A 12,500-nucleotide genomic window follows, 5' to 3' on the forward strand; every position below is an offset into this window, starting at 1 on the left:
AACCCTAGCCCTAACCCTAACACTAACCCTAACCCTAACCCTAGCCCAAACCCTAACCCTAACCCTAACCGTGGCCCTAGCCCAAACCCTAACCCTAACCCTTACCAAAGCCCTAACCCTAGCCCTAACCCTAACACTAACCCTAACCCTAACCCTAACCCTAGCCCAAACCCTAACCCTAACCGTGGCCCTAACCCTAACCCTAACCAAAGCCCTAACCCTAGCCCTCACCCTAACACTAACCCTAACCCTAACCCTAACACTAGCCCTAACCCTAACCCTAACCCTAACCGTGGCCCTAACCCTAACCATAGCCCTAACGCTAGCCCTAACCCTAACACTAAGCCTAACCCTAGCCCGAGCCCTAGCCCTAACCCTAACCCTAGCCTAACCCTAAGCCTAACCCTAAGGGAGCAATTTGAAAGTGTGGCCGGCGCGAGGGACGCCTGTGCGGGCGTGGAGAGTCGATGTGGAGTCCTTGTGAGCATGGAGTGTGTTGTAAGGGCGTGTTTCTGCCTGTGCCTTGACCCTAACACTAACCCTAACCCTAGCGCTAACCCTAACCGTAGCCGTCACCCGAACCCTAACCCGAGCCCTAGCCCTAGCCCTAACCCTAACCCTAACCCTAACGGAGCAATTTGAAAGTGTGGCCGGCGTGAGGGGCGCCTGTGCGGGCGTGGAGAGTCAATGTGGAGTGCTTGTGAGCATGGAGTGTGTAGTAAGGGCGTGTTTCTGCCTGTGCCTTGACCCTAACCCTAACCCGAACCCTAACCCTAACCGCGGGTGCGGGGGGTTGAACAAACACCGGGGAAGCCATTAACCCCAGCGGGGAGTACATTAAGCAGTTGCCCTTAGTCTCAGGAGCAGCGGGGAACAGATTATCCAACAGCCGGGAAAACATTCACCAACTTCGGGGGAAAACATGAACGAAATATCGGGAAGACATGAACCAACGGCAGGCAAAACACTGGGGAAGCCAGGAACCAACAACGGGGAGTACACTAAGCAGCTGCCCTTAGTCTCAGGAGTAGCGGGGAAGAGATTAAGCAGCAGCCGGGAAAAGATCAGCCAACCGCGGGGGAACTCATTAACCAGTGTCGTGGGAACGCATTAACCAGTTTCGTGGGAACTCATTAACCAGTTTCGGGAAAACTTCCACCAAAGGCGGGGAAAGCATCAACCAACGGCGGGGAAGCCATTGTCCAACAGGGGGGGGGGAGCACATCAAGCAGCTGCCCTTAGTCTCAGGAGCAGCGGGGAAGAGATTAAGCAGCAGCCGGGAAAAGATCAGCCAACCGCGGGGGAACTCATTAACAGTTTCGTGGGAACTCATTAACCAGTTTCGGGAAACCGTCCACCTAAGGCGGGGAAAACATCAAACAACGGCGGGGAAGCCATTGTCCAACAGGGGGGAGCACATTAAGCAGCTGCCCTTAGTATCAGGAGCAGCGGGGATCAGATTAAGCAACAGCCGGGAAAAGATCAGGAAACCGCGGGGGAACTCATTAACCAGTTTCGTGGGAACTCATTAACCAGTTTCGGGAAAACATCAACCAAAGGCGGGGAAAAGCATCAACCAACGGCGGGGAAGCCACTGTCCAACAGTGGGGAGCACATTAAGCAGCTGCCCTTAGTCTCAGGAGCAGCGGGGATCAGATTAAGCAACAGCCTGGGAAAAGATCAACCAACCGCGGGGGAACTCATTAACCAGTTTCCTGGGAACTCATTAACCAGTTTCGTGGGAACTCATTAACCAGTTTCGGGAAAACCTCCACCAAAGGCGGGGAAAGCATGAACCAACGGCGGGGAAGCCATTGTCCAACCGGGGGGAGCACATTAAGCAGCTGCCCTTAGTATCAGGAGCAGCGGGGTACAAATGAACCAGCAGCGGGGAAAACAACTTCGTGGGAACTCATTAACCAGTTTCGTGGGAACTCATTAACCAGTTTCGGGGGAACTCATTAACCAGTTTCGGGAAAACTTCCACCAAAGGCGGGGAAAGCATCAACCAACGGCCGGGAAGCCATTGTCCAACAGTGGGGAGCACATTAAGCAGCTGCCCTTAGTATCAGGAGCAGCGGGGATCAGATTAAGCAACAGCCGGGAAAAGATCAGCCAACCGCGGGGGAACTCATTAACCAGTTTCCTGGGAACTCATTAACCAGTTTCGTGGGAACTCATTAACCAGTTTCGGGAAAACCTCCACCAAAGGCGGGGAAAGCATGAACCAACGGCGGGGAAGCCATTGTCCAACCGGGGGGAGCACATTAAGCAGCTGCCCTTAGTATCAGGAGCAGCGGGGATCAGATTAAGCAACAGCCGGGAAAAGATCAGCCAACCGCGGGGGAACTCATTAACCAGTTTCCTGGGAACTCATTAACCAGTTTCGGGAAAACTTCCACCAAAGGCGGGGAAAACATGCACCAACGGCGGGGAAGCCTTTGTCCAACAGGGGGGAGCACATTAAGCAGCTGCCCTTAGTATCAGGAGCAGCGGGGTACAAATGAACCAGCAGCGGGGAAAACAGCTTCGTGGGAACTCATTAACCAGTTTCGGGGGAACTCATTAACCAGTTTCGGGAAAACGTCCACCAAAGGCGGGGAAAACATCAACCAACGGCGGGGAAGCCATTGTCCAACGGGGGGGAGCACATTAAGCAGCTGCCCTTAGTATCAGGAGCAGCGGGGAACAGATTAAGCAACAGCCGGGAAAAGAACAGCCAACCGCGGGGGAACTCATTAACCAGTTTCGTGGGAACTCATTAACCAGTTTCGTGGGAACTCATTAACCAGTTTCGGGAAAACGTCCACCAAAGGCGGGGAAAACACCAACCAACGTCGGGGAAGCCTTTGTCCAACAGTGGGGAGCACATTAAGCAGCTGCCCTTAGTATCAGGAGCAGCGGGGATCAGATTAAGCAACAGGAGGGAAAAGATCAGCCAACCGCGGGGGAACTCATTAACCAGTTTCGTGGGAACTCATTAACCAGTTTCGGGAAAACTTCCACCAAAGGCGGGGAAAACATGCACCAACGGCGGGGAAGCCATTGTCCAACAGGGGGGAGCACATTAAGCAGCTGCCCTTAGTATCAGGAGCAGCGGGGTACAAATGAACCAGCACGGGGAAAACAACTTCGTGGGAACTCATTAACCAGTTTCGTGGGAACTCATTAACCAGTTTCGGGAAAACGTCCACCAAAGGCGGGGAAAGCATCAACCAACGGCGGGGAAGCCATTGTCCAACAGTGGGGAGCACATTAGGCAGCTGCCCTTAGTATCAGGAGCAGCGGGGATCAGATTAAGCAACAGCCGGGAAAAGAACAGCCAACCGCGGGGGAACTCATTAACCAGTTTCGTGGGAACTCATTAACCAGTTTCGTGGGAACTCATTAACCAGTTTCGGGAAAACGTCCACCAAAGGCGGGGAAAACATGCACCAACGGCGGGGAAGCCATTGTCCAACAGGGGGAGCACATTAAGCAGCTGCCCTTAGTATCAGGAGCGGCGGGGATCAGATTAAGCAACAGCCGGGAAAAGATCAACCAACCGCGGGGGAACTCATTAACCAGTTTCGTGGGAACTCATTAACCAGTTTCCTGGGAACTCATTAACCAGTTTCGGGAAAAATTCAACCAGAGGCGGGGAAAGCATCAACCAACGGCGGGGAAGCCTTTGTCCAACAGGGGGGAGCACATTAAGCAGCTGCCCTTAGTATCAGGAGCAGCGGGGTACAAATGAACCAGCAGCGGGGAAAACAGCTTCGTGGGAACTCATTAACCAGTTTCGGGGGAACTCATTAACCAGTTTCGGGAAAACTTCCACCAAAGGCGGGGAAAGCATGAACCAACGGCGGGGAAGGCATTGTCCAACCGGGGGGAGCACATTAAGCAGCTGCCCTTAGTATCAGGAGCAGCGGGGATCAGATTAAGCAACAGCCGGGAAAAGATCAGCCAACCGCGGGGGAACTCATTAACCAGTTTCGGGGGAACTCATTAACCAGTTTCGGGAAAACGTCCACCAAAGGCGGGGAAAACATCAACCAACGGCGGGGAAGCCTTTGTCCAACAGGGGGGAGCACATTAAGCAGCTGCCCTTAGTATCAGGAGCAGCGGGGTACAAATGAACCAGCAGCGGGGAAAACAGCTTCGTGGGAACTCATTAACCAGTTTCGGGGGAACTCATTAACCAGTTTCGGGAAAACTTCCACCAAAGGCGGGGAAAGCATGAACCAACGGCGGGGAAGGCATTGTCCAACCGGGGGGAGCACATTAAGCAGCTGCCCTTAGTATCAGGAGCAGCGGGGATCAGATTAAGCAACAGCCGGGAAAAGATCAGCCAACCGCGGGGGAACTCATTAACCAGTTTCGTGGGAACTCATTAACCAGTTTCGGGAAAACTGCCACCAACGGCGGGGAAAACATGCACCAACGGCGGGGAAGCCATTGTCCAACAGGGGGGAGCACATTAAGCAGCTGCCCTTAGTATCAGGAGCAGCGGGGTACAAATGAACAAGCAGCGGGGAAAACAACTCCGTGGGAACTCATTAACCAGTTTCGTGGGAACTCATTAACCAGTTTCGGGAAAACGTCCACCAAAGGCGGGGAAAACATGCACCAACGGCGGGGAAGCCATTGTCCAACAGGGGGGAGCACATTAAGCAGCTGCCCTTAGTATCAGGAGCAGCGGGGTACAAATGAACCAGCAGCGGGGAAAACAACTTCGTGGGAACTCATTAACCAGTTTCGGGGGAACTCATTAACCAGTTTCGGGAAAACGTCCACCAAAGGCGGGGAAAACATCAACCAACGGCGGGGAAGCCATTGTCCAACAGGGGGGAGCACATTAAGCAGCTGCCCTAAGTATCAGGAGCAGCGGGGATCAGATTAAGCAACAGCCGGGAAAAGATCAACCAACCGCGGGGGAACTCATTAACCAGTTCCGTGGGAACTCATTAACCAGTTTCGTGGGAACTCATTAACCAGTTTCGGGAAAACGTCCACCAAAGGCGGGGAAAACATCAACCAACGGCGGGGAAGCCATTGTCCAACAGTGGGGAGCACATTAAGCAGCTGCCCTTAGTGTCAGGAGCAGCGGGGATCAGATTAAGCAACAGCCGGGAAAAGATCAGGAAACCGCGGGGGAACTCATTAACCAGTTTCGTGGGAACTCATTAACCAGTTTCGGGAAAACCTCCACCAAAGGCGGGGAAAGCATGAACCAACGGCCGGGAAGCCCTTGTCCAAAAGTGGGGAGCACATTAAGTGGCTGCCCTTAGTATCAGGAGCAGCGGGGATCAGATTAAGCAACAGCCGGGAAAAGATCAGCCAACCGCGGGGGAACTCATTAACCAGTTTCGTGGGAACTCATTAACCAGTTTCGGGAATACTTCCACCAAAGGCGGGGAAAACATGAACCAACGGCGGGGAAGCCATTGTCCAACAGTGGGGAGCACATTAAGCAGCTGCCCTTAGTATCAGGAGCAGCGGGGTACAAATGAACCAGCAGCGGGGAAAACAGCTTCGTGGGAACTCATTAACCAGTTTCGTGGGAACTCATTAACCAGTTTCGTGGGAACTCATTAACCAGTTTCGGGAAAACATCCACCAAAGGCGGGGAAAGCATCAACCAACGGCGGGGAAGCCATTGTCCAGCAGTGGGGAGCACATTAAGCAGCTGCCCTTAGTATCAGGAGCAGCGGGGTACAAATGAACAAGCAGCGGGGAAAACAACTCCGTGGGAACTCATTAACCAGTTTCCTGGGAACTCATTAACCAGTTTCGGGAAACCTTCCACCAAAGGCGGGGAAAACATGCACCAACGGCGGGGAAGCCATTGTCCAACAGGGGGGAGTACATTAAGCAGCTGCCCTTAGTATCAGGAGCAGCGGGGATCAGATTAAGCAACAGCCGGGAAAAGATCAGCCAACCGCGGGGGAACTCATTAACCAGTTTCGTGGGAACTCATTAACCAGTTTCGGGAAAACATCAACCAGAGGCGGGGAAAACATGCACCAACGGCGGGGAAGCCATTGTCCAACAGGGGGGAGTACATTAAGCAGCTGCCCTTAGTATCAGGAGCAGCGGGGTACAAATGAACCAGCAGCGGGGAAAACAACTCCGTGGGAACTCATTAACCAGTTTCGTGGGAACTCATTAACCAGTTTCGGGAAACCTTCCACCAAAGGCGGGGAAAACATGCACCAACGGCGGGGAAACCATTGTCCAACAGGGGGGAGCACATTAAGCAGCTGCCCTTAGTATCAGGAGCAGCGGGGTACAAATGAACCAGCAGCGGGGACAACAACTCCGTGGGAACTCATTAACCAGTTTCGTGGGAACTCATTAACCAGTTTCGGGAAACCTTCCACCAAAGGCGGGGAAAACATGCACCAACGGCGGGGAAGCCATTGTCCAACAGGGGGGAGCACATTAAGCAGCTGCCCTTAGTATCAGGAGCAGCGGGGATCAGATTTAGCAGCAGCCGGGAAAAGATCAGGAAACCGCGGGGGAACTCATTAACCAGTTTCGTGGGAACTCATTAACCAGTTTCGGGAAAACATCAACCAGAGGCGGGGAAAGCATCAACCAACGGCGGGGAAGCCTTTGTCCAACAGGGGGGAGCACATTAAGCAGCTGCCCTTAGTATCAGGAGCAGCGGTGCACAAATGAACCAGCAGCGGGGAAAACAGCTTCGTGGGAACTCATTAACCAGTTTCGGGGGAACTCATTAACCAGTTTCGGGAAATCTTCCACCAGAGGCGGGGAAAGCATCAACCAACGGCGGGGAAGCCTTTGTCCAACAGGGGGGAGCACATTAAGCAGCTGCCCTTAGTCTCAGGAGCAGCGGGGAACAGATTAAGCAACAGCCGGGAAAAGATCAGCCAACCGCGGGGGAACTCATTAACCAGTTTCGTGGGAACTCATTAACCAGTTTCGTGGGAACTCATTAACCAGTTTCGGGAAAACGTCCACCAAAGGCGGGGAAAGCATCAGCCAACGGCGGGGAAGCCATTGTCCAACAGTGGGGAGCACATTAAGCAGCTGCCCTTAGTATCAGGAGCAGCGGGGATCAGATTAAGCAACAGCCGGGAAAAGATCAGCCAACCGCGGGGGAACTCATTAACCAGTTTCCTGGGAACTCATTAACCAGTTTCGGGAAATCCTCCACCAAAGGCGGGGAAAGCATCGACCAACGGCCGGGAAGCCTTTGTCCAACAGTGGGGAGCACATTAAGCAGCTGCCCTTAGTCTCAGGAGCAGCGGGGTACAAATGAACCAGCAGCGGGGAAAACAACTTCGTGGGAACTCATTAACCAGTTTCGTGGGAACTCATTAACCAGTTTCGGGAAAACATCCACCAGAGGCGGGGAAAGCATCAACCAACGGCGGGGAAGCCATTGTCCAACAGGGGGCAGTACATTAAGCAGCTGCCCTAAGTATCAGGAGCAGCGGGGATCAGATTAAGCAACAGCCGGGAAAAGATCAGCCAACCGCGGGGGAACTCATTAACCAGTTTCGTGGGAACTCATTAACCAGTTTCGGGGGAACTCATTAACCAGTTTCGGGAAACCTTCCACCAAAGGCGGGGAAAACATCAACCAGCGGCGGGGAAGCCATTGTCCAACAGGCGGGAGCACATTAAGCAGCTGCCCTTAGTATCAGGAGCAGCGGGGTACAAATGAACCAGCAGCGGGGAAAACAGCTTCGTGGGAACTCATTAACCAGTTTCGGGGGAACTCATTAACCAGTTTCGGGAAAACATCAACCAGAGGCGGGGAAAGCATCAACCAACGGCGGGGAAGCCTTCGTCCAACAGGGGGGAGCACATTAAGCAGCTGCCCTTAGTATCAGGAGCAGCGGGGTGCAAATGAACCAGCAGCGGGGAAAACAACTTCGTGGGAACTCATTAACCAGTTTCGTGGGAACTCATTAACCAGTTTCGTGGGAACTCATTAACCAGTTTCGGGAAAACGTCCACCAAAGGCGGGGAAAGCATCAACCAACGGCGGGGAAGCCATTGTCCAACAGACGGGAGCACATTAAGCAGCTGCCCTTAGTATCAGGAGCAGCGGGGATCAGAGTAAGCAACAGCCGGGAAAAGATCAGCCAACCGCGGGGGAACTCATTAACCAGTTTCGTGGGAACTCATTAACCAGTTTCGGGAAAACTTCCACCAAAGGCGGGGAAAACATGCACCAACGGCGGGGAAGCCATTGTCCAACAGGGGGGAGCACATTAAGCAGCTGCCCTTAGTATCAGGAGCAGCGGGGTACAAATGAACCAGCAGCGGGGAAAAAAACTTCGTGGGAACTCATTAACCAGTTTCGTGGGAACTCATTAACCAGTTTCGGGAAAACTTCCACCAAAGGCGGGGAAAACATGCACCAACGGCGGGGAAGCCATTGTCCAACAGGGGGGAGCACATTAAGCAGCTGCCCTTAGTATCAGGAGCAGCGGGGTACAAATGAACCAGCAGCGGGGAAAACAACTTCGTGGGAACTCATTAACCAGTTTCGTGGGAACTCATTAACCAGTTTCGGGAAAACGTCCACCAAAGGCGGGGAAAGCATCAACCAACGGCGGGGAAGCCATTGTCCAACAGGGGGAAGTACATTAAGCAGCTGCCCTTAGTATCAGGAGCAGCGGGGTACAAATGAACCAGCAGCGGGGAAAGCAACTTCGTGGGAACTCATTAACCAGTTTCGTGGGAACTCATTAACCAGTTTCGGGAAAACATCAACCAGAGGCGGGGAAAGCATCAACCAACGGCGGGGAAGCCATTGTCCTACAGTGGGGAGCACATTAAGCAGCTGCCCTTAGTATCAGGAGCCGCGGGGATCAGATTAAGCAACAGCCGGGAAAAGATCAGCCAACCGCGGGGGAACTCATTAACCAGTTTCGTGGGAACTCATTAACCAGTTTCTGGGGAACTCATTAACCAGTTTCGGGAAATCCTCCACCAAAGGCGGGGAAAGCATCGACCAACGGCCGGGAAGCCTTTGTCCAACAGTGGGGAGCACATTAAGCAGCTGCCCTTAGTCTCAGGAGCAGCGGGGTACAAATGAACCAGCAGCGGGGAAAACAACTTCGTGGGAACTCATTAACCAGTTTCGTGGGAACTCATTAACCAGTTTCGGGAAAACATCCACCAGAGGCGGGTAAAGCATCAACCAACGGCGGGGAAGCCATTGTCCAACAGGGGGCAGTACATTAAGCAGCTGCCCTAAGTATCAGGAGCAGCGGGGATCAGATTAAGCAACAGCCGGGAAAAGATCAACCAACCGCGGGGGAACTCATTAACCAGTTTCGTGGGAACTCATTAACCAGTTTCGGGGGAACTCATTAACCAGTTTCGGGAAAACATCAACCAGAGGCGGGGAAAGCATCAACCAACGGCGGGGAAGCCTTCGTCCAACAGGGGGGAGCACATTAAGCAGCTGCCCTTAGTATCAGGAGCAGCGGGGTGCAAATGAACCAGCAGCGGGGAAAACAACTTCGTGGGAACTCATTAACCAGTTTCGTGGGAACTCATTAACCAGTTTCGGGAAAACATCCACCAGAGGCGGGTAAAGCATCAACCAACGGCGGGGAAGCCATTGTCCAACAGGGGGCAGTACATTAAGCAGCTGCCCTTAGTATCAGGAGCTGCGGGGATCAGACTAAGCAACAGCCGGGAAAACATTAACCAACTTCGGGGGAACTCATTAACCAATTATTTGATGACCGGTAGGCGGCGCTCTATCGGCTTCGGCGACCGGCGGGTGGCGGTTCGGGGTCGTGGCGACCCGGGGCGAGGCGGCCCGGCCGTTGAAATCGCGAAAAAACGCGTTTTTAAAAAGAACCGTCGGTCCCCATCGGGATGGATTTGACCCCCTCATGCCGCCGTCGGGACCTCTTCGGCGGCATGACTACCGGAGGTGTTCCCGCCGAGGTGGACACTTGCATTTTCTGGCACGGTGGGTTGGCGGGGTACCTGCAGAATAGCAGGAAGGCGATGGCAATGACATGTGGCAACTCATTAACCAGTTTTGACTTTGCTGCATTGAAGGCGGAAAATCGAAACAGGGCCCCGCTCGAGCCCCCAGGTCTGCCGGGACCGCACCGGGCCGCCGCCCCGACGGCCGTTCGGCCAGAATGGGCTAGTATTTCTCCGGATTTTTGGCCGTTTTTCCGACTTTTTCGGACGTCGGAAAAGCGGCGGCCTGGCCACCGGCCGCGGCCGGGGGTGCCTTCCCCTCGAGCGAGGGCCCGGAATTCACCCGTTTGCAGCCCCGGAGGAGCTCCGCCGGCGGCCGGAATGGTTGAGACCATCGGCCGCGCTGAACGGAGCTCGGGTAACTCATTAACCAAACTGGACTTGGCCCCTGGCGCAGGAGGGGGGGTCCAGGTGAGGGCTGGCAGGCCGTGGCCACCCGGCAGCAGTGATGCACCCGCGATGGCGGTAGTCCTTCCGATTCGGAGGCTCCCTGGCCCCGCAGAGCAAAAATGGGAGCCGCACGGAGCTCTATGAAGTCAGATCCGGTCGGTGGTGGCGGGGCAGGGTGCACGGTTTCCCGCAGAGCTCGGCGGATCCGTCCCGCCGAGGTGGCCACTCGCATTTTCTGGCAGGGGAGTCCCGAGGCTGGTTAACCAGTTACCCCCGGAAGTGGGGATGGAGTTGAGATTGAACCGTTTTGCGGGGCCTCCGGGCCCCTTCCCCGGTAGGACTACCGGGGCACACCCCGCCGAGGTGGCCACTTGCATTTTCTGGCACGGGGGGTTGGCGGGGTACCTGCAGAATAGCAGGAAGGCGATGGCAATGACATGTGGCAACTCATTAACCAGTTTTGAGTTTGCTGCATTGAAGGAGGAAAATCGAAGCAGGGCCCCGCTCGAGCCCCCAGGTCTGCCGGGACCGCACCGGGCCCGCCGCCCCGACGGCCGTTCGGCCAGATTGGGCTAGTATTTCCCCGGATTTTCGGCCGTTTTTCCGACTTTTTCGGCCGTCGGAAAAGCGGCGGCCTGGGCACCGGCCGCGGCCGGGGGTGCCTTCCCCTCGAGCGAGGGCCCGGACCTCACCCGGTTGCAGCCCCGGGTGGGGCTCCGCCGGCGGCCGGAATGGTTGAGACCATCGGCCGCGCTGAACGGAGGTCTGGTAAATCATTAACCAAACTGGACTTAGTCTCTGGCAAGAGAGATGGTCCAGCCGACGGGCACGACCGAGGGCCCGGACCTCACCCGGCTGCAGCCCCGGGTGGGGCTCCGCCGGCGGCCGGAATGGTTGAGACCATCGGCCGCGCTGAACGGAGGTCTGGTAAATCATTAACCAAACTGGACTTAGTCTCTGGCAAGAGAGATGGTCCAGCCGACGGGCACGACCGAGGGCCCGGACCTCACCCGGCTGCAGCCCCGGGTGGGGCTCCGCCGGCGGCCGGAATGGTTGAGACCATCGGCCGCGCTGAACGGAGGTCTGGTAAATCATTAACCAAACTGGACTTAGTCTCTGGCAAGAGAGATGGTCCAGCCGACGGGCACGACCGAGGGCCCGGACCTCACCCGGTTGCAGCCCCGGGTGGAGCTCCGCCGGCGGCCGGAATGGTTGAGACCATCGGCCGCGCTGAACGGAGGTCTGGTAAATCATTAACCAAACTGGACTTAGTCTCTGGCAAGAGAGATGGTCCAGCCGACGGGCACGACCGAGGGCCCCGGACCTCACCCGGTTGCAGCCCCGGGTGGAGCTCCGCCGGCGGCCGGAATGGTTGAGACCATCGGCCGCGCTGAACGGAGCTCTGGTAAATCATTAACCAAACTGGACTTAGTCTCTGGCAAGAGAGATGGTCCAGCCGACGGGCACGACCGAGGGCCCCGGACCTCACCCGGTTGCAGCCCCGGGTGGAGCTCCGCCGGCGGCCGGAATGGTTGAGACCATCGGCCGCGCTGAACGGAGCTCTGGTAAATCATTAACCAAACTGGACTTAGTCTCTGGCAAGAGAGATGGTCCAGCCGACGGGCACGACCGAGGGCCCCGGACCTCACCCGGTTGCAGCCCCGGGTGGAGCTCCGCCGGCGGCCGGAATGGTTGAGACCATCGGCCGCGCTGAACGGAGCTCTGGTAAATCATTAACCAAACTGGACTTAGTCTCTGGCAAGAGAGATGGTCCAGCCGACGGGCACGACCGAGGGCCCCGGACCTCACCCGGTTGCAGCCCCGGGTGGAGCTCCGCCGGCGGCAGGAATGGTTGAGACCATCGGCCGCGCTGAACGGAGCTCTGGTAAATCATTAACCAAACTGGACTTAGTCTCTGGCAAGAGAGATGGTCCAGACGACGGGCACGGTGGCAGAGTTAGCCGAACTTGACTTAGCCTCTGGCCGCAGAGAGGGTCCATCAAACGGGGCACGGTGGGAGATTAAGCCGCACTAGGCTCAGGCTCTGGCCACGGGAGGGTGGCCCAGGTGTGAGCCGGCAGTAAATGGTGAACCAGTGAAAAGCCAGCACCCGAGGGTGCGGTTGTGCTGCCGACTTG

Source organism: Mustelus asterias, unplaced genomic scaffold (assembly GCF_964213995.1).
Source record: "Mustelus asterias unplaced genomic scaffold, sMusAst1.hap1.1 HAP1_SCAFFOLD_4047, whole genome shotgun sequence".
NCBI lineage: Eukaryota > Metazoa > Chordata > Chondrichthyes > Carcharhiniformes > Triakidae > Mustelus > Mustelus asterias.